The sequence below is a fragment of the Mauremys reevesii genome, linkage group 17 (assembly GCF_016161935.1).
Source record: "Mauremys reevesii isolate NIE-2019 linkage group 17, ASM1616193v1, whole genome shotgun sequence".
Classification (NCBI taxonomy): Eukaryota; Metazoa; Chordata; order Testudines; family Geoemydidae; genus Mauremys; species Mauremys reevesii.
The window spans coordinates 21187175-21214585 of NC_052639.1; the positions used below are offsets into that span (position 1 = coordinate 21187175).

At 59.1% G+C, this 27411-nt stretch overlaps 1 pseudogene; it reads right to left on the minus strand.

The window, feature by feature from the left end:
- Positions 1 to 103: 103 nt before the first annotated feature.
- LOC120384977 lies at positions 104 to 27411 on the minus strand (annotated as a pseudogene).

A 27411-nucleotide genomic window follows, 5' to 3' on the forward strand; every position in this document is an offset into this window, starting at 1 on the left:
CTCCCTCCTTTCTTCTGACAGCTGTGACCCGGGGGCTTTTGCTAGGCCTGGGAGCGGAGAGTGATGGGAGCTGCTGGAGTAGCCCCTATAGCACCCTGACCCCCTATAGCGCCCCCGCCCCCCGCCCTTCGAGAAGGCAGCACCCAGGCCGCACACTAGTAACGGCGGCTGGCGGCAGCCTGCGAATTCCTGTGTCTGAGGGCTGGATGTCGGGGGGCAGGGAGGGGGGCAGGGTAGGATGGCAGGGGTCCTCCTCACACACCCCCCCTCCTGCGCTCCCAACCCCAGCCCCACAGACTCACGCGGGCGTGTTGGTTCCCATGGCAACCAGGCCTGCGAGGAAGACCACGGTGCCCACGGCCGCAGCAGGGAGCAGCCAGGCCGTGTAGAAGCCTGCAGAGGGGACGGGCACGTGAGACCAGCCCCCGGAGGAGGGCGACACCGGACAGGGGAGACCCCCTCCCTCCCCTCTCCATCAAGGGTGGGGCACCAAGACTCCTGAGTTTCACCCCCAGGGCTGATGCCCTGTGTGGCTTGGGGAAAGTCCCTCCCCCGTCCGTGCCTCAGTTTCCTCAGCTGTAAAATGTGGACAATGATCCCGCCCCACCTGGCAGGCTGGGGGCAGGACTAAGGCACTTGCAGACTCTGCATGGCACCTCGCTCACCCTCTTCCACCCCACGCCCGCCCACGCCCCTGTGAAGCAGGGGCACGGGGCACCAGCCACATGGCACTGCTGGCACTTCGCGGCAGCACCAAGGGAAAGAACCAGGAGACCTGCCCACACGGTCCTGCCCCCCGGCCCTTTCTGTACCAGTCAGGGTGCCGGGAATCTGCCTCTGCCGGCCGGACACCGAGAGCCCTGGGCAGCGCCACCGGGCAGCACAGGCTGGGTGAGCCTGGCTGGGGGCAGAGAGAAGCCCTGGGGCTCTGTGTGTCCAGCAGGCTCCAGGAACAATCCCCGTGATCCCCATCCCAGCCCCAACCTGGCCCCTGGGACGCTGCAGGGGAGGCGCTGGGGCAGGGGGGCAGAGGCGGACAGAGGGGAGGAGGAGGTGGGCTCTCACCCAGCCAGGCGAAGTAGATGGCAATCTTCTCCCCGAAGTACTGGCGGATGTGATCCAGCGGCTGGTACCGGTACCAGCAGCCCCACTGGGCCCAGAAGCGGTAGAGGACTTGGCGAGGTTCAGGGCTTCATCGGGGACCTCAGACTCAGGCGTCTCGAAGGGGCCCTGGGTCAAGGCAACAGAGAGGGAGACGGGTCGGCCACCTGCACAGCCAGGGGCGACTGCGGATGGGGCAGGGTCTCTGCAGTGCCCAGGGAGCAGAGCTGCCAACGGCTGCCGGGACCCCGCCTAGTGCCGGCTGAATGGCGCAGTGACCAACCAGGACCTGCAGAGCCAGCAGCTGCCCCCCGGTCCCCACATCCCAGCTCCGGAGGGACGTCTGTGTCCCGCCCCATCCCAGCTCCGGAGGACATCTCTCCCAGGCCCCCCAGCCCAGCTCCAGAAGGACGTCTCTCTCCCAGGCCCCCCATCCCAGCTCCGGAGGGACGTCTGTCCCCGCCCCATCCGAGCTCCGGAGGGACGTCTCTCTCCCAGGCCCCCCATCCCAGCTCCAGAAGGACGTCTCTCTCCCAGGCCCCCCAGCCCAGCTCCGGAGGGACGTCTGTCCCCACCCCATCCCCGCGCCGGACGGACGGCGCGCTCCCAGGCCCCCCCTCCCAGCTCCGGAGGACAGCAGCCCACCCGGCAGCCCCTACCTCGTGCAGCGGGAAGGCAGCGCCGTACACCCGCTCGTTCAGCAGCCGGTTGATCCCGATCTCGGCACGTTTCCGCTTCCCGTAGATGGTGCGAGCCAGGATCTCATAGACCTGCCAACCCGAGGAGCGCGGCGCCGTCAGCAAAGTCCACCCTCGCCAGGGCTCACGCGGAGCAGGAACCCAGCAAGTCCCGGCTGGGCGCAGCCCTGTGGAGCTCACACACCTGGACCTTGCACCAGAGCCTTGGGATGCTAATGGGAGCCTTCCCATAGACCTTTCTGGCCCAGCCCCCAGGGCAGGAGCTGCCCACGGCTCTGATGCCCCCACATTCCCCTTGGCTCATGCTAGGTGCAGGGCAGAGGGAGCCTTCCTGACCCTTCCCCAGGCAATCAGCCGTGCCCTGGAGCCTGAGATTGGATTCAAACACACGTCACTGGTTCTAGTGTTTCCCACCAGCTGTGGGGCCTGCGGAGGCTGAAGCACAGAGCTGGGCCCGAAGCCATGAAGGGGGATGATTCTGGGTTGGGGTTTCTACACAGAGCTGGGGGCAGGGTTGGGTCTGGGTGGGGGGTTAAATCAGCCCATTAGAGAGCCAGGGGATTTCGATCTGGCTGCCCACCATGTGATGGGCCCGTGGAGCTGCCTCTAGGGCAACGGGGTTAATTACGGACCTGGGCAGAGCAGGGCTGGGAGTGGGGCAGGCCCCTGAGGTCCCCATGCTCCTCCACCCTACTCACGATGCGATGTCTCTGCGTGTTGCTGAAGTAGGAGTCCCGGGAGTCGCTGCCCAGGAACCTGGGGGGGATAATCAAACAGCCAGTCGGGCCAGGGGAAGGGAGGCAAGGAGGGAGCTGTGACGAAGTGGGGATGTTCTGGCTGTGCTCTGTGAATGCTGAGTGGGAGTGCTGGCCTGGGAAGGCTGCAGGGGAGTTGTGCTGGGACTGGCTGCATTGGGGATGGGAGACTTGCCTTGAGGGAGGACACCTGAGCACGGAACATGAGACCCCAGGAAGGGGGCTGGAGGTCGGCCAGGTGACACCTCTGCCCGGAAACTGGACAAAGGACACAAAGGCTGGGGGAGGAGCCGGGGGGAGGCTGAGTGAGAGGCTGGAGGGAGTTTCAGTTTGGAGCTGGCTGGGAGACTGGAGGAGCCCAGATGGGGCTCTGGTCTCCCAATGCAGCTCTGGCCTCCTGGCCCCCCAGATGGACCTAACTGAGGGAGTCCCGAGACTCACTTGTCCAGCTTGGACCTGCGGAAGGCGCAGGTGTAATAGTCCGCGGGCTTGTTGGGGACGTGCTGGTGCAGGGCGTTGGGGATGCAGAGTCTCCTCAGGACCTCGGCGGAGCTGTTCCAGTCCGGGTTGGGCTGGGCCTGCGGTCGGCACAGAGAGCGTCAGGGCTGGGGGTGGCCAGGAACCTCCCAGACCGACAGTCACCTGCAGGCGGAGACAGGGCCAGTCCCCACTACTTCCTGCACACGGGGCCTAGCAGAGCTGGGGCGGGGCTGAGCTAGCAGGGGCTGCGGGTCGGAGCGCTGTCAGAGCTGGGTGGGAGCCCAGGGCTGGGCTAGGAGGGCTGCGGGTCGGGGTTGAGGGGCGCTGGCAGAGCTGGGGGGGAGCCCAGGGCTGGGCTAGCAGGGGCTGCGGGTCGGGGTTGAGGAGCTGGCAGAGCTGGGTGGGAGCCCAGGGTTGGGCTAGCAGGGGCTGCGGGTCGGGGTTGAGGGAGCTGGCAGAGCTGGGGCGCCCAGGGCTGGGGTAGGAGGAGGCTGCGGGTCGGGGTTGAGGGAGCTGGCAGAGCTGGGTGGGGAGCCCAGGGCTGGGGTAGGAGGGCTGCGGGTTGGGGTTGAGGGGCGCTGTCAGAGCTGGGTGGGAGCCCAGGGCTGGGGTAGGAGGGCTGTGGGTCGGGGTTGAGGGCGCTGTCAGAGCTGGGTGGGAGCCCAGGGCTGGGGTAGGAGGGCTGCGGGTCGGGGTTGAGGGCGCTGGCAGAGCTGGGGGAGCCCAGGGCTGGGCTAGCAGGGGCTGCGGGTCGGGGCACTGGCAGAGCTGGGGAGCCCAGGGCTGGGGTAGGTGGGGGCTGCGGGTCGGGGTTGAGGGGCGCTGGCAGAGCTGGGTGGGGAGCCCAGGGCTGGACTAGCAGGGGGCTGCAGGTCGGGGTTGAGGGGAGCTGGCAGAGCTGGGTGGGGAGCCCAGGGCTGGGGTAGGAGGGGGCTGCAGGTCGGGGTTGAGGGGCGCTGGCAGAGCTGGGGGGAGCCCAGGGCTGGGGTAAGTGGGGGCTGCAGGTCGGGGTTGAGGGGCACTGGCAGAGCTGGGTGGGGGAGCCCAGGGCTGGGGTAGGTGGGGGCTGCGGGTCGGGGTTGAGGGGCGCTGGCAGAGCTGGTGGGGAGCCCAGGGCTGGGGTAGGTGGGGGCTGCGGGTCGGGGTTGAGGGGCGCTGGCAGAGCTGGGGGAGCCCAGGGCTGGGGTAGGAGGGGGATGCGGGTCGGGGTTGAGGCGCTGGCAGAGCTGGGGGCGCCCTGGGCGGGGGTCGGCGGGGGCGGCGGGTCGGGGTTGAGGGGCGCTGGCAGAGCTGGGTGGGGAGCCCAGGGCTGGGGTAGCAGGGGGTTGCGGGTCGGGGTTGAGGGGCGCTGGCAGAGCTGGGAGCCCAGGGCTGGGGTAGGAGGGCTGGGGGTCGGGGTTGAGGGGCGCTGGCAGAGCTGGGTGGGAGCCCAGGGCTGGGGTAGGAGGGCTGCGGGTCGGGGTTGAGGCGCTGGCAGAGCTGGGGGAGCCCAGGGCTGGGCTAGCAGAGGGCTGCGGGTCGGGCGCTGGCAGAGCTGGGTGGGAGCCCAGGGCTGGGGTAGGAGGGGCTGCGGGTCGGGGTTGAGGGGCGCTGGCAGAGCTGGGTGGGAGCCCAGGGCTGGGGTAGGAGGGGCTGCGGGTCGGGGTTGAGGGGCGCTGGCAGAGCTGGGTGGGAGCCCAGGGCTGGGCTAGCAGGGGCTGCGGGTCGGGGCGCTGGCAGAGCTGGGTGGGAGCCCAGGGCTGGGGTAGGAGGGCTGCGGGTCGGGGTTGAGGGGAGCTGGCAGAGATGCGGGGGGGAGCCCAGGACTGGGCTAGCAGAGGGCAATGGGGGGGCTGGTGGGAGAGCCGCCCCAGGTGCACTGACCTGCAGGGCGCTCGCAGGCACAGCTCCTCGGCGTAGAACACCAGCACGTCCCACGGGGCGCTCAGCTTCAGGTAGTGGATGGTTTTCCGCTCGCTCAGCATCTCCTCCTGCGGGGACGCAGGAGGGGGCTGAACACGGAGCCCCCAGGGGGGCAGAGCTGCCATGTGCCTGCGTCCAGGGCTCCAGGCCAGGGTCTGTAGGGCAGGGATGGGACACACGGCCCTGGGGTCAGGCAGGGGACAGCCGCCTTCTCTCCGACTGCTGCATCCTGGGGCCAGCAAGGCCTCGAGAGTCTCCCAATGCACCGTCACCCCAATCAGCCACAGCCAGGCCTGGCTGGAGCCGGGAGGATGTGGTGGGGGCCAGGGCCTTGGGAAGGGGGACATGGCCAGGGCTTGGGAGGGGATGCAGCAGGGGCCTGGACCCAGTGGGAGAGGGATGGGGTGGGGCTGGGGCTCGGAGGGGGTGACGCTGGGGATCAGGCCTGGAGAGGAGGGCCATGGCGGGGTGTGACGTTACTGATATGATCTGGGACCATATAGAACATGGTTGCAACCAAGGTCCTGTAGTGGCACCAAATCTTATGTAAAGGATCATATAAGGTGTCTAAGACCAGGCTATGGGTGGCTGGTTATGATTATGGTGTCTGGGTGCATGTGTCATTTTGTAGTTGAAGTTATGAGTATTGGCTCTGTACTGTCTGTATTTCAAATTTGTGCTGTGTTTCTGGTGGTGTTAGCCCTGCCTAGCCTGCTTGAGGGCCCATTAAGGACCATCAGCTACACAACTGACCCATGGAGAGGAGGCAGACACGCCTTGTGACTCAGCAAAGTGCAGGGACTTGCCCAGGTGACTCCAGACTCCATTTTGCTGTAAAGCCTCTAAAAGGCTGATGCCTCATCTCCATCTGGTCTTCAATCCTGCTTCTTACCTCTGGAGGACTTTGCTACAAACTGAAGCTCTGCACAAGGGACTGATGGCCCATCCCAGCGGGGGATGTTCCAGAGACTTGATTTAAACCTGCAGTTTATTCCATCACTGCTACAAGCCTGAACCAAGAACTTTGCCATCACTGTATGTGATTGATTCCATGTAACCAGTTCTAGCTCTCAGCTCTACCTTGTTCCCTTTATGAATAAACCCTTAGATTTTAGATTCTAAAGGATTGGCAACAGCGTGATTTGTGGGTAAGATCTGATGTGTATATTGACCTGGGTCTGGGGCTTGGTCCTTTGGGATCGAGGGAACCATTTTCTTTTATTGGGGTGTTGGTTTTCATAACCATTCATCCCCAGGACGAGTGCACTGGTGGTGATACTGGGAGACTGGAGTGTCTAAGGAAATTCCTTGTGTGACTTGTGGTTAGCCAGTGGGGTGAGACCGAAGTCCTCTCTGTCTGGCTGGTTTGGTTTGCCTTAGAGGTGGAAACCCCCAGCCATGGGCTGTGACTGCCCTGTTTGAGCAATTGGTCCTGAATTGGCACTCGCAGTTGGGTCCCGCCAGAACCGCATCGTCACAGGGGGCCTGGGGCCTGGAGGTGGAGGGACATGGCAGGGACCTTGGGTTGCCAGGCGAAACGCCCGTCACAAAGGACCCTGGTGACTCGGTCGGCGGCACAACCGGGGCCGGGGCTAAGGCAGGCTCCCTGCCTGCCCAGAATTCACACGGCCCCCAGGTCCCTGCAGCTCCTAGGCACATGGGCGGCCAGGGAGGCTCCACGCGCTGCCCCTGACCCTAATGCCGGCTCTGCAGCTCCCATTGGCTGGGAACCACGATGAACCCCGCAGCCCCCTCTTGCACCCACACTCCCTCCACAGCCCTCACCTCTACCCCTGCCCCAGCCCAGAGCCCCTCCTGCACCCCAAACTTCTCATCCCCAGACCCACCCCAGAGCCTGCATCCCCAACCCCGTACCTAATCCCCAGCCCAGTTAAAGTGACTGAGGGTGGGAGAGAGCAAGCGATGGAGGGGGGGGGGATGAAGTGAGTAGGGGCGGGGCCTCGGAGAAGGGGCGGGGCATGGGTGGGGCCTCGGAGGAGGGGCGGGGATGCTGGGTTTTGTGTGATTAGAAAGTTGGCAACCCGACGCGGCAGGGACCTAGGGGGTGGGGGAGGGACATGGAAGGGACCTGGGGGCGGGGGAGGGACACAGCAGGGGCCCGGGGCCCAGGAGGGATGCGGCCGGGACCGGAGGAGGGAGGCACATACCGGGGCCCACGGTATAAGTCTCTCCTCTCACCTTCTCCATCAGCAGCCCGGCATTTCTCAGGTTGTTGAGGAACTTCCTCCTCCAGTGCTCGTGGTGCCCGCGTGGCCGGTCGCCTCTGGCCTCGTGAGCCGCCAGCTTCCCCCTCCTCTTCTTCGGGGGCCGCACCTTCTCCTCCCACACCAGCACGAAGTCTGCGGGGGCGAAGGGGAGGGGGCTGCGGTCCGGCCTTGCAGCGGGCCAGGGGCTGGGAGCCTCCCGCAGGGCCGGGGAGCAGCAGCGAAACTCACCGTGATCATAAAACACCCAGACCACGCACAGGATGGGCGCGGGGGCGGGGAGACAGCAGCCCTAGGGCCCTAGAGTGGGGGGGGGGGCCACACTCGCCACCACCGCCCCCTGCTGGAGGGAACATCAGCCCCACTCTGGCACATGCAGCCCACCAGCTGGGGCGCCTCACCGCTAGCCTCAGCGGAGATTCCCCGGGCACTGCAGCGGGCGTGGCCTCGGGCTCTGCAGCGGGACGCCCGCAGGCGAACGGGAAGCCCCTGCAGCCGCAGCCCACAGGGGTGAGCAGGGCCCTGGGGAGGGAGGGAGCCTCGTTAACGTGGCCAAGCAAGGGGCTTTGGATCATTTCATTACTGCTCTGGACAATGTACGTTAGCCAGTGGAACTCTCTGCCACATGATGATGCCGAGGAAAAGAGATTTAGGGAGCACATGTTCGCAGAGCAAGGAGGGTCATGGGGCTGGGACGCAGGAGATGGAGGGTCACTTCTTGGCTCTGCTAGTGACCCCCTGGGTGTCCTTGGGAGAGTCACTTGCTCTTCGTGCCTCTGTCTGAGGCAACGAGCATCTCTGTGCCCAGCCCCCGGCACAGCCCGGGAGGCCCGTTGGCAGTTGGCACAATGCAAAGGCGCGCCAAGGCTGCTCGACGGCAGACTGCAGAGGGCAGTGACGTAGGGTGGCTTAGGGTCGCCCCCAGACTGCACCGGGCCCAGCTCACACAGCCAGAGAGGGCGTACCCACGCAGCCACCCGCTCCCAGCTCCTCCCAGACAGAGGCCCGGGAGCTGCCGAGGGCAGGGCAGGGCAAGGGCGCTCACCGATCTTGGTTTGCCCATCTCGGAAGTAGTTGCCCCTGAGGTTGGGGCTGTAGCCTTCGTCACCATGCACGTAGATGGGATCGTCCTCGTCCTCTTCATCCTGCAGCCGGGAAACAAACGAGACGGGGGGCAGGGGAGAACTGCAGCTCCCGCGCCCCGGGCCAGCCTCGCCCCCGCGCCCCAGCACCGATTCGTTGGGTCGGTGGGGGGGCGCAGGGGAATGTTTCAGAGCCCAGGAAACCGAGAGGAGCACCAATAGCCAGATGGGCTGCTTCACCCCACGGCCCAGCCGCTGCCCCTCAGTCCCGACCCGCAGCCCCTGCTATCCCATCCCTGGGCTCCCCCCCCCAGCCCGGCCAGGGCCCCTCACTCCGGACCCACAGCCCCTGCTATCCCAGCCCTGGGCTCACACCCGCCCCCCACAGCCCTGCTGGTACCCCTCAGTCCCGACCCGCAGCCCTCCACTATCCCAGCCCTGGGCTCATCCCTCCCTCCTCACAGAGCACTGCCGGTGCCCCTCAGTCCCGACTTCCAGCCCCCCGCGATCCCAGCCCTGGGCTCCCCACAGCCCTGCTGGTGTCCTCAATCCTGACCCGCAGCCCCCGGCTATCCCAGCCCCAGACTCCCCCCGGCCACGGTTCCGCAGATGCACTACAGGGCACCAGCTATCCTGAAGGCCAAACCTTCGCCTCGCTTACGGCTCTGGGTCTGTTCGGAGTCCCCCAACCCTCCACCGCAGGGACGCCGACTCCATTAGCTCCAGGGGAAACCAGCACACGGAACGAGCGAGGAACCAGGCTCTGCCGGGGATTCCCGCCCAGGGCTGGGCTCTAACCGGGCAGCCCCTGAGCTGCAAGGACCCCCCCAGTTCCCTCCTCCTCCAGCTCCCGCTGCTCCCGTCCAGCCAGGACAGTGGCTGAAATGGCCCCAGTAACGGACCGCGGGAGCTTTGCAGAGGCCTGGCCCAGAGCAGCCACAGACTCGGCCCAGAGCCGCGGTTCTCAACCTCTTAGCCATTGTGGGCTGCAGCCACCCAGTGCAGACACTACCCGGCGGCCCGGTGTGCTGATGGGGCTGAGAACCGCTGGCCTAGGGAGAGGGGCCCAACTGGGACTAGAAACCCACCTGCCCCAGGGCAGCGGCAGGGCTGGGACTCAGCGTCTGGAATGAGGCAGGGAAGGAGGGTTGGATTACGGGGTTGGGCAGCTCCTCTGCCCCCAAACTCCTGCCGGGATTCTACCATGAGCTCGGGACGTGGGAAGAGCCGCAGCTTGTGAAACGGACGGACCCCACCCCAGCCCCCAGAACTCAGCACCACCCAGGGCGGCGGCGCCATGGATTCCCCAAGGGCAAGTCATGCCTGACTAACCTTATTGCCTTCTATGAGGAGATAACTGGGTCTGTGGGTGATGGGATAGCAGTGGATGTGTTATTCCTTGACTCTAGCAAAACTTTTGATATGGTCTCCCACAGTATTCTTGCCAGCAAGTTAAAGAACTGTGGGCTGGATGATTGGACTATAAGGTGGATAGAAATCTGGCTAGATCGTCAGGCTCAACAGGTAGTGATCAACGGCTCCATGTCTAGTTGGCAGCCCGTTTCAAGTGGAGTGCCCCAAGAGTCGGTGCTGGGGCCGGTTTTGTTCAATATCTTCATTAACGATCTGGAGGATGGCATGGACTGCACTCTCAGCAAGTTTGCTGATGACACTAAACTTGGAGGAGTGGTAGATACAGTGGAGGGTAGGGATAGGATACAGAGGGACCTAGATAAAGAAACCTGATGAGGTTCAACAAGGAGAAGTGCAGAGTCCTGCACTTAGGACGGAAGAATCCCATTCACTGTTACAGACTAGAGACCGAATGGCTAGGAAGCAGTTCTGCAGAAAAGGACCTAGGAGTTACAGTGGACGAGAAGTTGGATATGAGTCGACAGTGTGGCCTTGTTGCCAAGAAGGCTAATGGCACTTTGGGCTGTATAAATAGGGGCATAGCCAGCAGATCGAGGATGTGATCATTCCCTCTATTTGACATTGGTGAGGCCTCATCTGGAGTACTGTGTCCAGTTTGGGGCCCACAGTACAAGAAGGATGTGAAAAAATTGGAAAGAGTCCAGCGGAGAGCAACAAAAATGATTAGGGGGCTGGAGCACATGACTTATGAGGAGAGGCTGAGGAAACTGGGATTGTTTAGTCTGCAGAAGAGATGAATGAGCAGGGGATTTGATAGCTGCTTTCAACTACCTGAAAGGGGGTTCCAGAGAGGATGGATCTAGACTGTTCTCAGTGGTACCCAATGACAGAACAAGGAGTAATGGTCTCAAGTTGCAGTGTGGGAGGTTTAGGTTGGATATCTGGAAAAACTTTTCACTCACAGAGTGGTGAAGCACTGGAATGGGTTCCTAGGGAGGTGGTGGAATCTCCTTCCTTAGAGGTTTTTAAGGTCAGGCTTGACAAAGCCCTGGCTGGGATGCTTTAGTTGGGAATTGGTCCTGATTTGAGCAGGGGGTTGGGCTAGATACCTCCTGAGGTCCCTTCCAACCCTGATATTCTATGATTCTATGACTTCTGCGGGGAGGCATGCTGGACAGCGCCAAGGATTGGGGAGACAACCAGGTGTGAGCCCAGGGTGCAGAGAGAGCTGGGGAGGGTCTGTGTGTCTGTAACACTTCCTGTCCACTCCCACAGATGGAGTCCAAGAGAGATAGGAAGGAGAGGACGAGAACCCCAGTACTAAAGAAAAATAAGGTGCATCCTAGCTGGACCTGGGGCTCTGTGGGGTTAATACCAGTGGAAGGGACAAGAGTCTCTTGTGCAGCGTGACTATGCTGGGTGCAGGAGCAGTGGGGTGCTTTCCAATTGTAGCTGTGACAACATCATGCAAAGGGGGTTCAGGGTAAGCCCTGGGGTGTGGGTGATGCGAGAAGGAGAGCCTAGCCATCACGGCAGATTGTGATGATAACTTTTGTTTTTCCCTCTTGTGTTGTGTTTGGCACCAAGGGGAAAGAAATGTGGGGGTGGAGAGGGAGGGGAAGAGGGGAAAGAGTCCAGCCCAGTGGTGAGATGGAAAACGAGTGAGAGCAGAAGCGTTGTTGATGCCAGGCAAGACAATCACCAACGAAATCATGCTGCCCGAGCATGGTGAGATTTTCCCAGGGCCCCGAGTTGCCCGAGGCCCTGGGCATGGGCCCCCTGTGCGTTAAGCCGCCACTGCAATGGCTGCAGGGCTCAGGATACCGCTTCCCAGCATGCCTGGAATGCCGGGCGGAGACGGAACATGCGGGGAGCTACTACCAGAGCCAATCAGAAGTTAGCGCTCGGAGACAAAGGGGTCAGTTTACATTTGGTTATTGGCTGTTGGGGGAGTGGAGCAGAGGGAGCCAATCAGAAGCCAGTGCTCGGAGACAAAGGGGTTGGTTTCCATTCGGTTGTTGGCGGAGTGGAGCTGAGGGAGACGCGTCACAGCCTGGGAGGTGCCCATTGACACTCAGACCGAAGACCCGGTAAGAATCCCTTTTGCTTGTTTTCCTTGTGAATTTCAAGCCGGCCTAGGAGCACAGGGCAGCATCAGCCCCTAGAGACCGGATACTCAACTCCCATTCTGCTGCGCAGGGGCTGGGTGGGAGCTGGTTGGGGCGGGTCGGGCCCCTTGTCAATGCTGTGATTGTTGATGGGTTACTAGTCTAGTTGCTCCTGTTCTTTCCTTAACCCCAGGCCTTTCTTCCCTCTGCCCAATAAGCTCCCTCACTTGTTGTGTTGTTACTGGGAGATTGTGATAGATTTGTACCCTTGTGCCTGGATGACAATCCTAGTCTGTTATTGGGCACCAAACACTTCCCCAGGGCACAGCAGCCCTTGTGACTCAGGCACTAGGAGGGGCCCCCTGGGGTGGAGTCAGCAGGGGCCAAGAGAGTCCTGCACTTCGGACGGAAGAATCCCATGCACCGTTACAGGCTGGGAACCGCCTGGCTAAGCAGCAGTTCTGCAAAAAAGGACCTGGGGATTACAGTGGACAAGAAACTAGATATGAGTCAGCAGTGTGCTCTTGTTGCCAAGAAGGCTAATGGCATTTTGGGCTGTATAAGTAGACGCATTGCCAGCAGATCAAGGGACGTGATCATTCCCCTCTATTCGACATTGGTGAGGCCTCATGTGGAGTACTGTGTTCAGTTTTGGGCCCCACACTACAAGAAGGATGTGGAGAAATTGGAAAGAGTCCAGCGGAGGGCAACAAAAATGATTAGGGGGCTGGAGCACATGACTTATGAGGAGAGGCTGAGGGAACTGGGATTGTTTAGTCTGCAGAAGAGAAAAGTGAGGGGGGATTTGATAGCAGCTTTCAATTACCTGAAGGGGGGTTCCAAAGAGGATGGAGCTCAGCTGTTCTCAGTGGTGGCAGATGACAGAACAAGGAGCAATGGTCTCAAGTTGCAGTGGGGGAGGTCTAGGTTGGATGTTAGGAAACACTATTTCACTAGGAGGATGGTGAAGCACTGGGATGGGTTCCCTAGGTGGAATCTCCATCCTCAGAGGTTTTTAGGGCCCGGCTTGACAAAGCCCTGGCCGGGATGATTAAGTTGGGGTTGGTCCTGCTTTGAGCAGGGGGTTGGACTAGATACCTCCTGAGGTCCCTTCCAACCCTGAGATTCTATGATTCTAAGGACCCAGGTTCCATTCCCCCTGAGGCAAGACAGGCCCATTGCTGAGAGGCTTTGTTGCCCCAGACTCACGGCTGCTCCCTGCTCAGTTCCAGGATGGACGTGCTGAGAAGGTATCTCAGGAGGAAGGTGGCCCCGGAGCCAGAGGGGACCAGCTGCCAGCGTCCCCAGACAGAGAGCTGCCCCTCCATCCGCATGGCATGGGAAGCAGGCCCCGGCCACCCCAGGAGATGGTCCTGCTCGGCCTTGCTCACTGGGAGGAAACCAGCCCCAGGGCTGGTGCTGAGCAGAGAGAGACAACATCCAGGCCGAGATGGAGGTGGCCTAAGTTCAATCTGGGCAGGCAGGACTCAGCCCATGGCAGGAGCCAGGCAACGCAGCTCTGGGTTTGCTTCTGCTGGAAGGCCTGCCCTCATCCCAGCTGTGTGGGCCAGCAGGAGGCATTCCCAGGGCAGGAGCTGGGGGATCGCTGCCTCAGCTGCTTAACTGTTGCCGGAGAGGAGAGCAGCTACTCTCTGGAGGTTCTCTGCAACACGGAGGCTGAGTGGTCCTCCACTGCAGGTGAGGAGACCCCCTGGGCATGGGGAGGAGCAAGGGCCATTAACACCCAGTCGCTCTGTCCCAGTCATTGTGGGGATCCCAGCCCAGGGGTCTGGCCAGAGCCACGTGAGCTCAATGACATCAGCGGGAGTTGCAGAGCCACCCCTGCAATGGGGCATGGGGAGCTTGGGAAGTGGGTCCCTGATGATTTGGAGCAACTCCCAGGGAGGATGGGACAGTGAAGGGCCCACTCTGCCATGGGGCCACAGGGCTGAGGGTCTATGGGAGGGGCAGTGTGGGGAACTCTCTGCCATGGGTCATTGGGGCTGAGGGTCTGTGGACGGGGCAGTGTGGGGATCTCTCTGCAATGGGTCCTGGGGCTGAGGGGTGTGTGAGAGGGACACTGTGGGGATCTCTCTGCCTTTCGATGCTTACATGGGAGGGAGAAACATTAAATCTGCTCTCCCCATCCTTTCTCACCCCTGTCCTTCCTCTTCCCCCCTCCCCAGCAAGAGTCACCCTCTGCCCTTGTCTCTCTGATGCAGAGACCCCACAGACCAGTCAGAGAAGGACTTTGCCCTGAGGAAAAGACAGAGGAGGATGAAGACCCTGACACAGACAGAGAGGAAGCGGAGGACGATCTCAAGGCAGAGGCGGCGGAGAAGCAGGCAGAGCGAGTCCTGATTAGTGAAAAGAGGAGGAGGTGGAGGAGCTAGTGATGAAAGAGGAGAACATTACCACTGAGGAGGAGGAAGACCTGGACACAGAGGAGACTGGGGAGGAGGAAATATCTATAGAAGAGAACAAGGAGGAGGATGAGAACCTGTTTGCAGAAAAGGAAGAAGAGGAGGAGAATGTGTCTGCAGAAAAGGAAGAAGAGGAGGAGGAGGGGGGGGATGTGTCTGAAGAGAAGGAAGAGGAGAATCTGACTACAGAAGAGGAAAAGGAGGAGGAGAACTTGTTTGCAGAAGAGGAAGAAGAGGAGGCGGGGGGGGATGTGTCTGAAGAGAAGGAAGAGGAGAATCTGACTACAGAAGAGGAAAAGGAGGAGGAGAACTTGTTTGCAGAAGAGGAAGAAGAGGAGGAGGAGGAGGAAGAGAACGTGTCTGCAGCAGAGGAAAGGAGGAGGAGGAGAATGTGTCTGCAGCAGAGGAAAGGGGAGGAGGAGAATGTGTCTGCAGCAGAGGAGAGGAGGAGGAAGAGAACTTGTCAGCAGAAGAGGAGGAGGAGGACCTCTGCACAGAAGAGGAAGAGGACTTGATCACTGAGAAGGAGGAGGAAGAAGAAGGTAAAGGAAGAGGAAGAAAGGAACACCTGATCATGGAGCAAAAGGAAGAAGAGAAGGACCTGGCCATGGAGCAGGAAGAGGAGCACCTGCCTGTGGAGGAAGAGGAAGAGGACCTGGCCACAGGAGTGGAGCACCTGGCCATGGAGCAGGAGGAAGAGGAGGAGGACCTGGCTCCAGAGGAGAAAGAGGAAGACCTGGCCATGGAGAAGGACCAGGCCACAGAGGAGGACAAGGAGGATCTGGGTCAGGAGGAGGAGAAGGGAGAGGACCTGGCAATGGAGGAGGACGAGGATGTGGCCATGCAGGGGGAAGAAGAAGAGGCGGAAGAAGAGGTAGAGGACCTGACTATAGACTAGGAGGACCCAGGAATGGAGGAGGATGAGGATGTGCCGATGCAGGGGGAAGAAGAAGAGAAGGAGGTGGACCTGGCAATGGAAGAGTAGGAGCAAGAGGACCTGGCCAGAGAGGAAGATGAGAAGGAGGAGAACCTGGCCACGGAGAAGGAGCAGGAGGAAGAGGACCTGACCAGAGAAGAGGACGAGGAGGAAAAGGAGGAGGAGAACCTGGCCACAGAGGAGAGGGAGGATCTGGCCAGAGAGGAGGAAGTGGAGGAGGGGGAGGACCTGGCCATGGGAATGGAGCACGTGGTCATGGAGAAGAAAGCAGAAGAGGACGACTTGGATGAGGAGGAGGATAAGGAGGGCAAAGCCAAGTCCTCCTCCACCTCCATGGCCAATTCCTCCTTGCCCAGATGCATAATCCATTCCCATTGCCAGACTCTTGCCCGCGGTGACAATGAAGGAGCAGGAGAACTTCTGGGCTGCACAGTCGGGTGTCACGGGACGTCTGTGGGAGCCATTGACAGTGTGTTCTGTGTGGGCCATTTTCCTTCTCTGACCCAGGGGTTCTCTGCTCCCAGAATCTCAGCCAGGGAGGCCACCCTGCAGAATATGGCCCCGCAGTTTGGTGATGGGCTGCAGGAGTCACCACGTAGCTGTGCAGCAGCCATAGCACCTGCATTGACCAGGGACCAAAACCTGCAGCCCTCACAGCCCAGGCTGCCCCACGGATGGCAATGGGAGTGTAGCCTGGGCAACTAGCTGCTGGGCCAGGGCATATAGAGAGGACTCAGAGATGCAGCAAACCAGTGGGCAGAGAAGTGAAGGAAGTAAGGGAAAGAGGAGAGCGAGGAGATCGGGAGCTGCTGCAGTCAAGGGACCCCAGCCAGAAGAGAGAAGCTGGGTGGGTTAGACACACAAAGTCCTGCATCTTGGCAGGGGTTAGACTAGATGAACCTTGCCAGAGGCGGCGAGTTATATGGGCCTGTGGTGCCCGGGCTCCAGCAAATTCAGGGCCTCGAGGGGCCCGGCTCCACCAATGTTCAGGGCAGGGTTTCTCCCCCAGCCCGACCTGCCACTCCCACGTGCCACCCCCAGAGCATCCCCCGGCCCTGCCTGCCACCCCACGTGCCTCCCCAAGCGTCTCTGCCTGCCCCTGCATCTCCACACTGTGCTCCTCACTGGCCGCTGCCACTGCAGGCTACAGGGAGCGGCGCTGGGGGCAGGCTGAGGCGGCTGCTGCGCCTGTGGAAGTAGGAGGCGCATGGCAGCCTCCCGCCCCACCAGGTGACTCCAAGTCGAATCTGAGGGGAGGGGCTTATCCCGGTTGGACCTCCTGAGCAGCAGCCTGGTGGGGCCTGGGTGAGTGTCTTGTCCCTGGGAATCCTCCTCTTGCCCCCACCCCAGCCCCAGGCAGCCTTCCTGCTGCACCCCAAACTCCTCATCCCTGGCCCAGACCCACACCCTGCACCCCTCCTGCACCCCAACGCCCTGTCCCAGCCCAGAGCCTGCACCCAACACCCAAACCCCTCTCACACCCAGCCCCCAAACCCCTCCTGCACCCCAAACCCCTGTCCCATCCCAGACTCTGCACCCAGCCCCCAAGCCCCTCCTGCACCCCAACCCCTGTCCCAGCCCAGACCCTGCACCTAGCACCCAAACCCCTCCTAGAGCTTGTGCCCCTTCTGCACCCAAACCCCCACCCCCGGTCCCAGCCCAGACCCTGCACCCAGCACCCAAACTCCCTCGTTTGTACCCTTTTCTGCTCCCAAACCCCAACCCCCTGTCCCAGCCCAGACCCTGCACCCAGCACCCAAACTCCCTCGTTTGTACCCTTTTCTGCTCCCAAACCCCAACCCCCTGTCCCAGCCCAGACCCTGCACCTAGCACCCAAACCCCCTCCTGCACCCCAACCCCCTGTCCCAGCCCAGACCCTGCACCCAGAACCCAAACCCCTCCTAGAGCTTGTACCCCTTCTGCTCCCAAACCCCAAACCCCTGTCCCAGCCCAGACCCTGCACCCAGCACCCAAGCCCCCTCCTGCACCCCAACCCCCAGTCCCAGCCCAGACCCTGCACCAAGCACCCAAACCCCTCCTGCACCCCAACCCCCTGTCCCAGCCCAGACCCTGCACCCAGAACCCAAACTCCCTCCTAGAGCTTGTACCCCTTCTGCTCCCAAACCCCAAACCCCCTCCCAGCCCAGACCCTGCACCCAGCCCCAAGCCCCTCCTGCACCCCAACCCCTGTCCCAGCCCAGACCCTGCACCTAGCACCCAAACCCCCTCCTGCACCCCAACCCCCTGTCCCAGCCCAGACCCTGCACCCAGAACCCAAACTCCCTCCTAGAGCTTGTACCCCCTCCTGCACCCCAACCCCCTGTCCCAGCCCAGACCCTGCACCCAGAACCCAAACTCCCTCCTAGAGCTTGTACCCCCTCCTGCACCCCAACCGCCTGTCCCAGCCCAGACCCTGCACCCAGCACCCAAACTCCCTCGTTTGTACCCCTTTCTGCTCCCCAACCCCCACCCCCGGGCCCAGCCCAGACCCTGCCCCGAGCACCCCCACCCCTCCTGCACCCCAACCTCCTGTCCCAGCCCAGACCCTGCACCCAGAACCCAAACTCCCTCCTAGAGCTTGTACCCCCTTCTGCACCCAACCCCCAACCCCCTGTCCCAGCCCAGACCCTGCACCCAGAACCCAAACTCCCTCCCAGAGCCTACACCCCAAACCCCCTTCTTCACCCAAACACCCTCCCTGGACCTTGCAGTGCCTTCTAACCTGATGGGTCTATAATTCTTTGATTCTAGCATCTGTCACCTAAAAAGAAGGGCTGGCGTGTCTGGATTTCCTCCGCATCCTCTGCAGTGAAGACAGAAGCAAGGAACTTTTTTAGCTTCGCCGCAGTGGCCTGGTCTTCCTGGAGTGCTCCTTTAGCACCGATTGCCTAGTGGCTTTGCTGACCGTTTGGCAGACTTCCTGCATCCCATGTACCCCCTCCTGCACCCCAACCGCCTGTCCCAGCCCAGACCCTGCACCCAGAACCCAAACCCCCTCCTAGAGCTTGTACCCCCTTCTGCTCCCAAACCCCAAACCCCTGTCCCAGCCCAGACCCTGCACCCAGCCCCCAAGCCCCCTCCTGCACCCCAACCCCCTGTCCCAGCCCAGACCCTGCACCTAGCACCCAAACCCCCTCCTGCACCCCAACCCCCTGTCCCAGCCCAGACCCTGCACCCAGAACCCAAACTCCCTCCTAGAGCTTGTACCCCCTCCTGCACCCCAACCCCCTGTCCCAGCCCAGACCCTGCACCCAGCACCCAAACCCCTCCTAGAGCCTGTCCCAGCCCAGACCCTTCTGCTCCCAAACCCCTCCTGCACCCCAACCCCCTGTCCCAGCCCAGACCCTGCACCCAGCACCCAAACCCCCTCCTAGAGCTTGTACCCCCTTCTGCTCCCAAACCCCAAACCCCTGTCCCAGCCCAGACCCTGCACCCAGAACCCAAACTCCCTCCCAGAGCCTACACCCCAAACCCCCTTCTTCACCCAAACACCCTCCCTGGACCTTGCAGTGCCTTCTAACCTGATGGGTCTATAATTCTTTGATTCTAGCATCTGTCACCTCAAAAGAAGGGCTGGCGTGTCTGGATTTCCTCCGCATCCTCTGCAGTGAAGACAGAAGCAAGGAACTTTTTTAGCTTCGCCGCAGTGGCCTGGTCTTCCTGGAGTGCTCCTTTAGCACCGATTGCCTAGTGGCTTTGCTGACCGTTTGGCAGACTTCCTGCATCCCATGTATCCTCCTGCACCCCAACCCCCTGTCCCAGCCCAGACCCTGCACCCAGAACCCAAACACCCTCCAAGAGCTTGCCCCCCTTCTGCTCCCAAACCCCCACCCCTGTCCCAGCCCAGACTCTGCACCCAGCCCCCAAGCCCCCACCTGCCCCCCAACCCCTGTCCCAGCCCAGACCCTGCACCTAGCACCCAACCCCTCCTGCACCCCAACCCCTGTCCCAGCCCAGACCCTGCACCCAGAACCCAAACTCCCTCCTACCCCTCCTGCACCCCAACCCCCGGTCACACCCCAGACCCTGCACCCAGAACCCAAACTCCCTCCTAGAGCTTGTACCCCCTCCTGCACCCCAACCCCCTGTCCCAGCCCAGACCCTGCACCCAGAACCCAAACTCCCTCCAAGAGCCTTGTACCCTCCTGCACCCCAACCGCCTGTCCCAGCCCAGACCCTGCACCCAGAACCCCTCCTGCACCCCAACCCCTGTCCCAGCCCAGACCCTGCACCCAGCCCTCCTGCCCTGCACCACCCCAACCCCTGTCCCAGCCCAGACCCTGCACCCAGAACCCAAACTCCTCCTAGAGCTTCTGCACCCAACCCCAACCCCTGTCCCAGCCCAGACCCTGCACCCAGCCCCTCCTGCACCCCAACCCCTGTCCCAGCCCAGACCCTGCACCTAGCACCCAAACCCCTCCTGCACCCCAACCCCCTGTCCCAGCCCAGACCCTGCACCCAGAACCCAAACTCCCTCCCAGAGCCTACACCCCAAACCCCCTTCTTCACCCAAACACCCTCCCTGGACCTTGCAGTGCCTTCTAACCTGATGGGTCTATAATTCTTTGATTCTAGCATCTGTCACCTCAAAGAAGGGCTGGCGTGTCTGGATTTCCTCCGCATCCTCTGCAGTGAAGACAGAAGCAAGGAACTTTTTTAGCTTCGCCGCAGTGGCCTGGTCTTCCTGGAGTGCTCCTTTAGCACCGATTGCCTAGTGGCTTTGCTGACCGTTTGGCAGACTTCCTGCATCCCATGTACCCCCTCCTGCACCCCAACCGCCTGTCCCAGCCCAGACCCTGCACCCAGAACCCAAACCCCTCCTAGAGCTTGTACCCTTCTGCTCCCAAACCCCAAACCCCTGTCCCAGCCCAGACCCTGCACCCAGCCCCAAGCCCCTCCTGCACCCCAACCCCTGTCCCAGCCCAGACCCTGCACCTAGCACCCAAACCCCCTCCTGCACCCCAACCCCCTGTCCCAGCCCAGACCCTGCACCCAGAACCCAAACTCCCTCCAAGAGCGTGTACCCCCTCCAGCACCCCAACCCCCAGTCCCCGCCCAGACCCAGCACCCAAGCCCCCTCCTGCACCCCAACCCCTGTCCCAGCCCAGACCCTGCACCTAGCACCCAAACCCCCTCCTGCACCCCAACCCCCTGTCCCAGCCCAGACCCTGCACCCAGAACCCAAACCCCCTCCTAGAGCTTGTACCCCCTCCTGCACCCCAACCCCCTGTCCCAGCCCAGACCCTGCACCCAGAACCCAAACTCCCTCCCAGAGCCTACACCCCAAACCCCCTTCTTCACCCAAACACCCTCCCTGGACCTTGCAGTGCCTTCTAACCTGATGGGTCTATAATTCTTTGATTCTAGCATCTGTCACCTCAAAAGAAGGGCTGGCGTGTCTGGATTTCCTCCGCATCCTCTGCAGTGAAGACAGAAGCAAGGAACTTTTTTAGCTTCGCCGCAGTGGCCTGGTCTTCCTGGAGTGCTCCTTTAGCACCGATTGCCTAGTGGCTTTGCTGACCGTTTGGCAGACTTCCTGCATCCCATGGACCCCCTCCGAGCGTCACACCGCCCAAGGCCCCGCCCCCGAGCGTCACCCAAGCCCCGCCCCCCGAGCGGCGCCCCGCCCAGTCCCCACCCTGAGCATTGCCCCGCCCAAGTCCCCGCCCCTCGAGCGTCATGCTGCCCAGACCCCACCCTGAGCGGCATTGCCCCGCCCATCCCCGCCCTCGAGCGTCATGCCGCCCAAGGCCCCGCCCCAGCCGAGCACCGCCCAAGTCCCGCCCCCAACACGGCACCACACCTCCTAAGACCCGCCTCCCCCCCACGCCGCCTGGCCAAACAAAAACAATAAACCCAACCCCCGAGTGCCCCCCTCCCAAGGTGCCGCCCCAGCCCGTGCTTGGTAGGCTGGTGCCTGGAGCCGGCCCTGATCCCATGTACTGAACAACCCTTTGCTGTTAGTTGTTGTGCCTTGGCTAGTTGCTCTTCAAGGTCATGTTTGGCCTCTGCCCTATACTTTTCATTGGACTTGCCAGAGTTTACGCTTCTTTGTCTTTTCCTCACTAGGATTTGACTTGCCAATTGTGAAAGGTGCCTTTTTAATGATCTTAGAAAGGCTCTAGCGGCTGCACCAGCGCGAGCCTCTCCTAAACAAGGCCTGCCATTTTACTTGCACCTGGCAACTACTCCAGCAAGCACTGGAGCTGTTTTGCTGCAAAAACAAATTGGCCAGGTGAGACCGATGGCCTATGGTTCCAAAACTCTCAGTGAGGTGGAGGCGAGGTTTTCAGCTTGCGAACGTGAGGTATTCGCCCTGGTATGGTCCCTAACACATTGGGAATATTTAAGTGGCACAGCTCTCATTGTGGTGAGGACATGCCATACTCCAGTAAAATATGTCATCTCTGGAAGAATTAATGAGGAAGGGTATCCTCTCCCGGCTGGCGGGATGGACTCTAAGTCTGGTCAATCGGGATATTCGTACTGAGAAGATCCCCCCCATACGAGAATCCTTCCCTATGCTCCGATTACCGCAGGAGATGAGCACGAATGTCCGTTGCCAGATCCTGATTTAGACTTACTATCTCCATTCTTCTTAGCAACATCCTGGGAAGAAGTACAAGGAAAAGGGTTAACACTCTGGGCAGTTGATGGGAGTGCTTGTCACCACGAAGGGCATCCTGTTGCAGGGTTTGCTGCAATCCAGGAGGACACAGCAAGTGGTGCAGGGTACGGTGAGGCCGCCGTCAGCACAAGCTGCACAATGAATTGCGGTCCTGGCAGTATCGTCTGGGGTAGCACCTGAGAAAACATCTGTCTGTGTTCTGCTTCTAGTTGGGTGGTTCAAGCCCTTCCCATCTGGAAGAAAAGAGTTCAAAGTAAAAGCCCATACGAAGGGGGTCGGTTCTGGCCACGCTTGACAATCAGGCCAATCAGCTAGCAAAACAAGCTGCTAGGTTAGGATCAGCATATACATGGGATAAGACCCAATTTCAGCTGCTGTAGTTAAGATGCCGTCTCCAGATGTGTCAGCAGGCCATGGCATCTTGACCCTGCAAAAACAGGATAATGATCTCCAAGCCCTTTTAACAGCAGGGAAACATCAAGGATATGTAAGGACAAAAACGGATTGATTATAGCAACATCACCAAACTGTGAATTACCTGTACTGGTTATGCCAATAACTCCACGAAAAGAACTAATAACTGTAGCTCATGGCCAGGGACACTATGCTGCGTCCAAAACTTTGGAACGGGTGTCTAAGTGGCGTGGTTGCCTAACATAAAGGAGGAAATACTGGAACAAACCTTTTCTCGATTTGGTATCCCATCAGAAATAGATTCAGACAGAGGACCACACTTTGTGGGTGAAGTCACAAAAGCGCTGTGTGCGGCCTTAAACATCAAACAGCGGTTGCACATAGCTGCTCACCCGCAAAATCTGTTATCGTCGAGAGGCTAATAGAGCCATGAAAACTGCTCTTAGAAAAGTAATAGATGTGCAAGGAAGGGATTGGGATAGCAAACTCCCATATATCCTAGCGGCCATGCGATCTACTAGAACTGTGTGAGGTTTTCACCGCACGAGATGCTAACTGGGAGAATTATGCACCCCTGAACTTTAGTGGGTGGGAGGTTCCACCGGATGAGTACCTTCCCAGGGTGCAAATAGACTTATACATGTCACAGTTGCTAGACACCATCAGCAGTCTTCAACATCGAGTAGCTCCTCAACTAAAAGCTAATAACCAAGTCATTAGTGCTTGGTTAGGCCACATTAATGATGTAGGATGGGTGGTTGGTACAAAGGTAATGTTTAGGTATTATATAGAAAAAGGCCATGTCCTTAGTCCTCGTTGGGTGGGTCCAGTTATCATAACAAACGGAGCAAGTGCCTCTGTATATCAGGTTCAAATACCAGCAAAGAAGGGGATCAAATTAAAGTGATTCCATAGCAGCCAGGTAAAGGAATGGAAAGGAAATCAACCCATTTAACTGTGCCAATCATATTTTCTCTTCCATTCCTAGATCGACATGACCGCCATCATCCTATTCTCTATGTATATAGGTTGCACTGTATTTGTTAAGGTTTGGTTAATTGATTTGGTTGAAGGTGACCATCTGTTCTGTATAACAGGGAGTCATTATGCCACAGAGGATCCCATGGCCACCCTGGATCCTTTGGAACAAAATGACCCCATTTCTGTTTTAATGATCAAGGAAGAACCGTGCTGTGTGCTCAAGTGGGTCAAAGAAAGATCGAACAAGGCAGGTATATTTCAAGCAGTAATTTCAGAAATGTGCCTTAACTATCAGGCTGCACCTGTGGGATGCAGAGAAAAAACAGAAATGTCATGTAAGTGGGATATAGTAAAACCTCTTTTGGGAATTGTACCAAACTTAGGGTGCCCAACAGTTCTCAGATTTGCGGTTGCATTAAATTGGAAGTACCTGAGCATGTACCATGGGGTGGGTTTCTGGAAATATATCAGCTCCTTGGGTTCATGAAAGACCTAGTGCCATGTTCAGAATTAGTACTCCAGCACAGTCCTTCCTTCTCGGCTCTCAATGTACTGTTGTATCCACACCTTCTTGCAATAGTTCGTCTATGCAGGAAATGGATGTAAAGCAGGAAGAGTCTTTTCATTGTAAAACTTTCTACTGCAGTAAGATCAAGGTTAAATTTTCCGTAAATAGTTAGACTTGTATAGGAGGTTTAAAATGAATGTTACAACGGCAGACTCTGGTAAATGGTCTATGGTAGGTCCGTATGGAATAAGAGTATACCAATTTGTTTTGGTTCTTCCTTCTCCTATTCCTAGTTTAACTGGTCCCGTGGTAATTAGGGAAGAAGCAAATCAAACAGTTATTACACATCCCCAGTCTGCGATAAGGAATGTTTTAATCAGCACTACCCCCTCTGTAATACTATGGTTGTATTTGGGTTCAATGCAAATTTTTCGCCATGTGACAATTTATTCATCGGGTGGGTCATAATTTGGCAAAGCCACAGGTGTCGGCAGTTACATCTTTTTAAAACAGGTGTAACACCGACAAGAGGGGGAAATGTTAATTTCAGTATACATTTTTGACGAATTATTCTGTATAAAAGTTAAAATAAGTTCTGTAAATCAAAAGGCCATTTTGTTTTGGTAAAAGGACAAGGCGACCTCCATTGGGGGTCAGGTTCTTGTTCCTCAGTACCTAGAAAAGGCGGGAAAGTGGGAAGAGCAGGAATCTGACCTTGCCCAGCAACAGCTCCCTACAGAGACCAATGAGGGGAGGGCCAGGGGCACTGGCTCTTGAGCTTTTGAGCTGTCAGAGGTGCAGGTGGCTGCTCTCTCTCCTGGTGCGGTACAATCTTGCCACTGGCTATGGGCCTGCAATAGCTACTTACTAATTAAGTTGGGGTTGTTTGTTTGTTGTTTTGGGAAAGCAAACTTGCATACACGGACCTGGTCCGATTAGTTAGATCAATCGTGCACTCAGGACGACGCAAAGCGGGTTAGGGTGGGAGTTAAGATAGGGATACGTACCTGTCTGTTTCATCTGTTGTCCACGGTCAGTGTTCACTACTGGCTTCTCTTTTCTGGATCCTGCACCCCTTTATCGCTGATGTCTGTAAAGATAGAACATCTTGTATTATAAGTGCCTGTGTGTTATTCGAATCTCCAGAATCATTAATCCATTCCCCTTTCCATTCCTTCCTCTCCCTTAGCAAATAAAGTGTTGTTGTTTTATTTTATAGCTTTGTGTGTGTGGAGTTCATTAAAGTCAGCTCTGATAGATGGCCTTAAAGGGGACTCAGCGGAGATAAACTGTAAGGCTCCCCGAGATCTTCTGATCAGATCGGCCTAGAGAGATAAAAATCCTTACGCTTGTTGAACCTCATCAGATCTCTTTTGGCCCAGTCCTTCTTGAGAGTGGGAAGGGGCTGGGACAGCAGCTTAAAGCCACATCTCCCCAGGGCAGCACAGCACAGCGTGCAGCGCAGGGGGCACATTTCAGTTAGTTTCACTTTGTGCAACTTAACCCTGAGGTTCTCAGCCCTGTGAATGAGACTGTGGAATTACCCAGCCCGTGGGAAAGACTGTGAGTGTAAAATATTCCCCAGGGTTGTTCCATCCCTGGGGGACCATCTGCCTCTGGAGGCTGGGGATGGAATCAGGACCTTTCACTGCCAGGCTTCTGCTTATGACCAGGACTACGTCAGCCGTGATCAAGTCTAAACAGTGACTTCCAATGAGCCTTAGCCCACCGACTGTTGTTAACGGGCAGGCGGAAAGGCCTCAATTTACAACAATGGCCTAATTTTGGGTACCTCAGTTTCTCCCTTTGAACTACAGGACTGCAGGGAACTTGTTCCAACTGCAGCCACAGCTGCATGTGGAGTCCTTGGGCACTGCAGGTGTCCAGCCCCTACGCATGTAAAGGCAGGATCCCATATTTGGATCTGACATCAAGAGACATTCTTGAAATCTGGCCCCAGCCCACCACTGTGCTCTGCCTCCCATGCTGCCCAGGGTGGGCCAAAGGGGCTGTAGGGAAGGGTAAAGCCCTCCCCACCCTGGGAAATTCCTCCCACACAGGTGCCACTTGTGCCTCCCCAGCAGCTGTAGGCACAAGGAGTGCTCGGGAGGGGAGCATGGACAGGCTGGAGGGGAGGGGTGGAGCAGGGATAGAGGGGTGTGACCAGGGTGAAGCTGCACCTCAGTTTTATACAGGGCCGCCGAGAGGGGGCAAGAGGGCAATTTGCCCCAGGCCCGGGCCCCAGGGGCCCCTACGAAGTTTTCGGGGCCCCTGGGCAGGGTCCTTCACTCGCTCCGGGAGCCCGAAAACTCTTGGGACCGGGCCTTGGAGCTTCTTCTGCTCCCGGTCTTGGCGGCGGGAATCCTTCCGCTCTGGGGTGGAAGGACCCTCTGCTGGCGAATTACTGCCAGCGGGACCCGCCGCCGACGTGCAGCCGGTCTTGGCGGTAATTCGGCAGCAGGGGTCCCGCCACGGGTCTCGGGGCACTTCGGTGGCGGTCATGAAACGGAAGGGCCCCGCCACCAAATTACCGCCGAAGTGGGGCCCCTGCCCGAAGACCCCAGGCACCCGGAATCATCTGGGCGGCCCTGGTTTTATACCCAGGCAAAGCCACTAACACTATTAAAATGAGTGCAGCACACTACTCAGCTGAGCTCACACCACTATATTAAACAGGTAGAAAAAGTGCTGAAGCGACGTACTCAGGAACTAGCAGCATCTGCAGCAGCATCTCTGCTCAGCCCAGCTTCCCCAGCACAGCTGAATTCCCTCCTTCTCCCAGACGGCTGCTTTCCCGACTCCTGCCCCAGTCCCCTCAGGCTGCTCCCAGATCCTCCTGCAGTGGAATGGACACGTGGCCTGAGAGCCCTGGACACTGGATTTCTCTGTTCACCCCACACCATGGACCCTGCAGGAGCGCTAGTGCAAGCTCCCTCACCCGCTGCCCTTGATCACTGGTTTGCAGCCCCAGCTGGGGAAAGCTCATTCTCCATGGACCAATGAGTCCCTGGTCTCTCTGCTGGGACTCACAGACAGGGAGAAAATCGGTGCAGGCCTTGCTGGGTGTGGTTACGGGTGACGGGGTCACCTACCCCACTAGGGCCCAGGCCGAGATCCCAGCACATTCCACGCTAGCCCCTGACCTGCCATCAGATGGACTTTCAGCTTCTGTCCCTGTGGTGGGGAGGCATTGGGTCATTGCCCTGGGAGCTGCTGGGCGAGGAGGCGATTTACCTGCTCACAGACCCAATGGGCTAGTTTTACTTTGGTTATTATAGTTGAAAAGTCATGGAAGATGGGAGAGATTCCAGCAGACTGGAAAAGGGCAAATGTAGTTCCCATATATGAAAAGGAAATAAGGACAAGCCAGGCAGTTACAGACCAGTCAGCTTAACTTCTGCACCAGGAAGATAATGCAGCAAACAATTCAGGAATCCATCTGAAAACATCTAGAAGATAATAGGGAGAGAAGCAATAGCCAGCTTGGATTTATCAAGGACAAGTTGTGTCAAACCAGCCCCCGATAGCTTTCTTTGACTGGGTAACAAACCTTGCGGATGGGGAAGCGGCAGATATGGTTTATCTAGACTTTAGGAAGGCTTTCAATGCAGTCTCACATGACCTTCTCCTTAACAAACTAGGGAAATACAACCTAGATGGAACTACTCTAAGGTGGGTGCATAACTGGTTGGGAAACTGTTCCCAGAGAGTAGTTATCAGTGGTTCACAGTCAGGCCGGAAGGGCATAAGGAGTGGGGTCCCACCATGCTCAGCTCTGGGTCCAGTTCTGTTCAA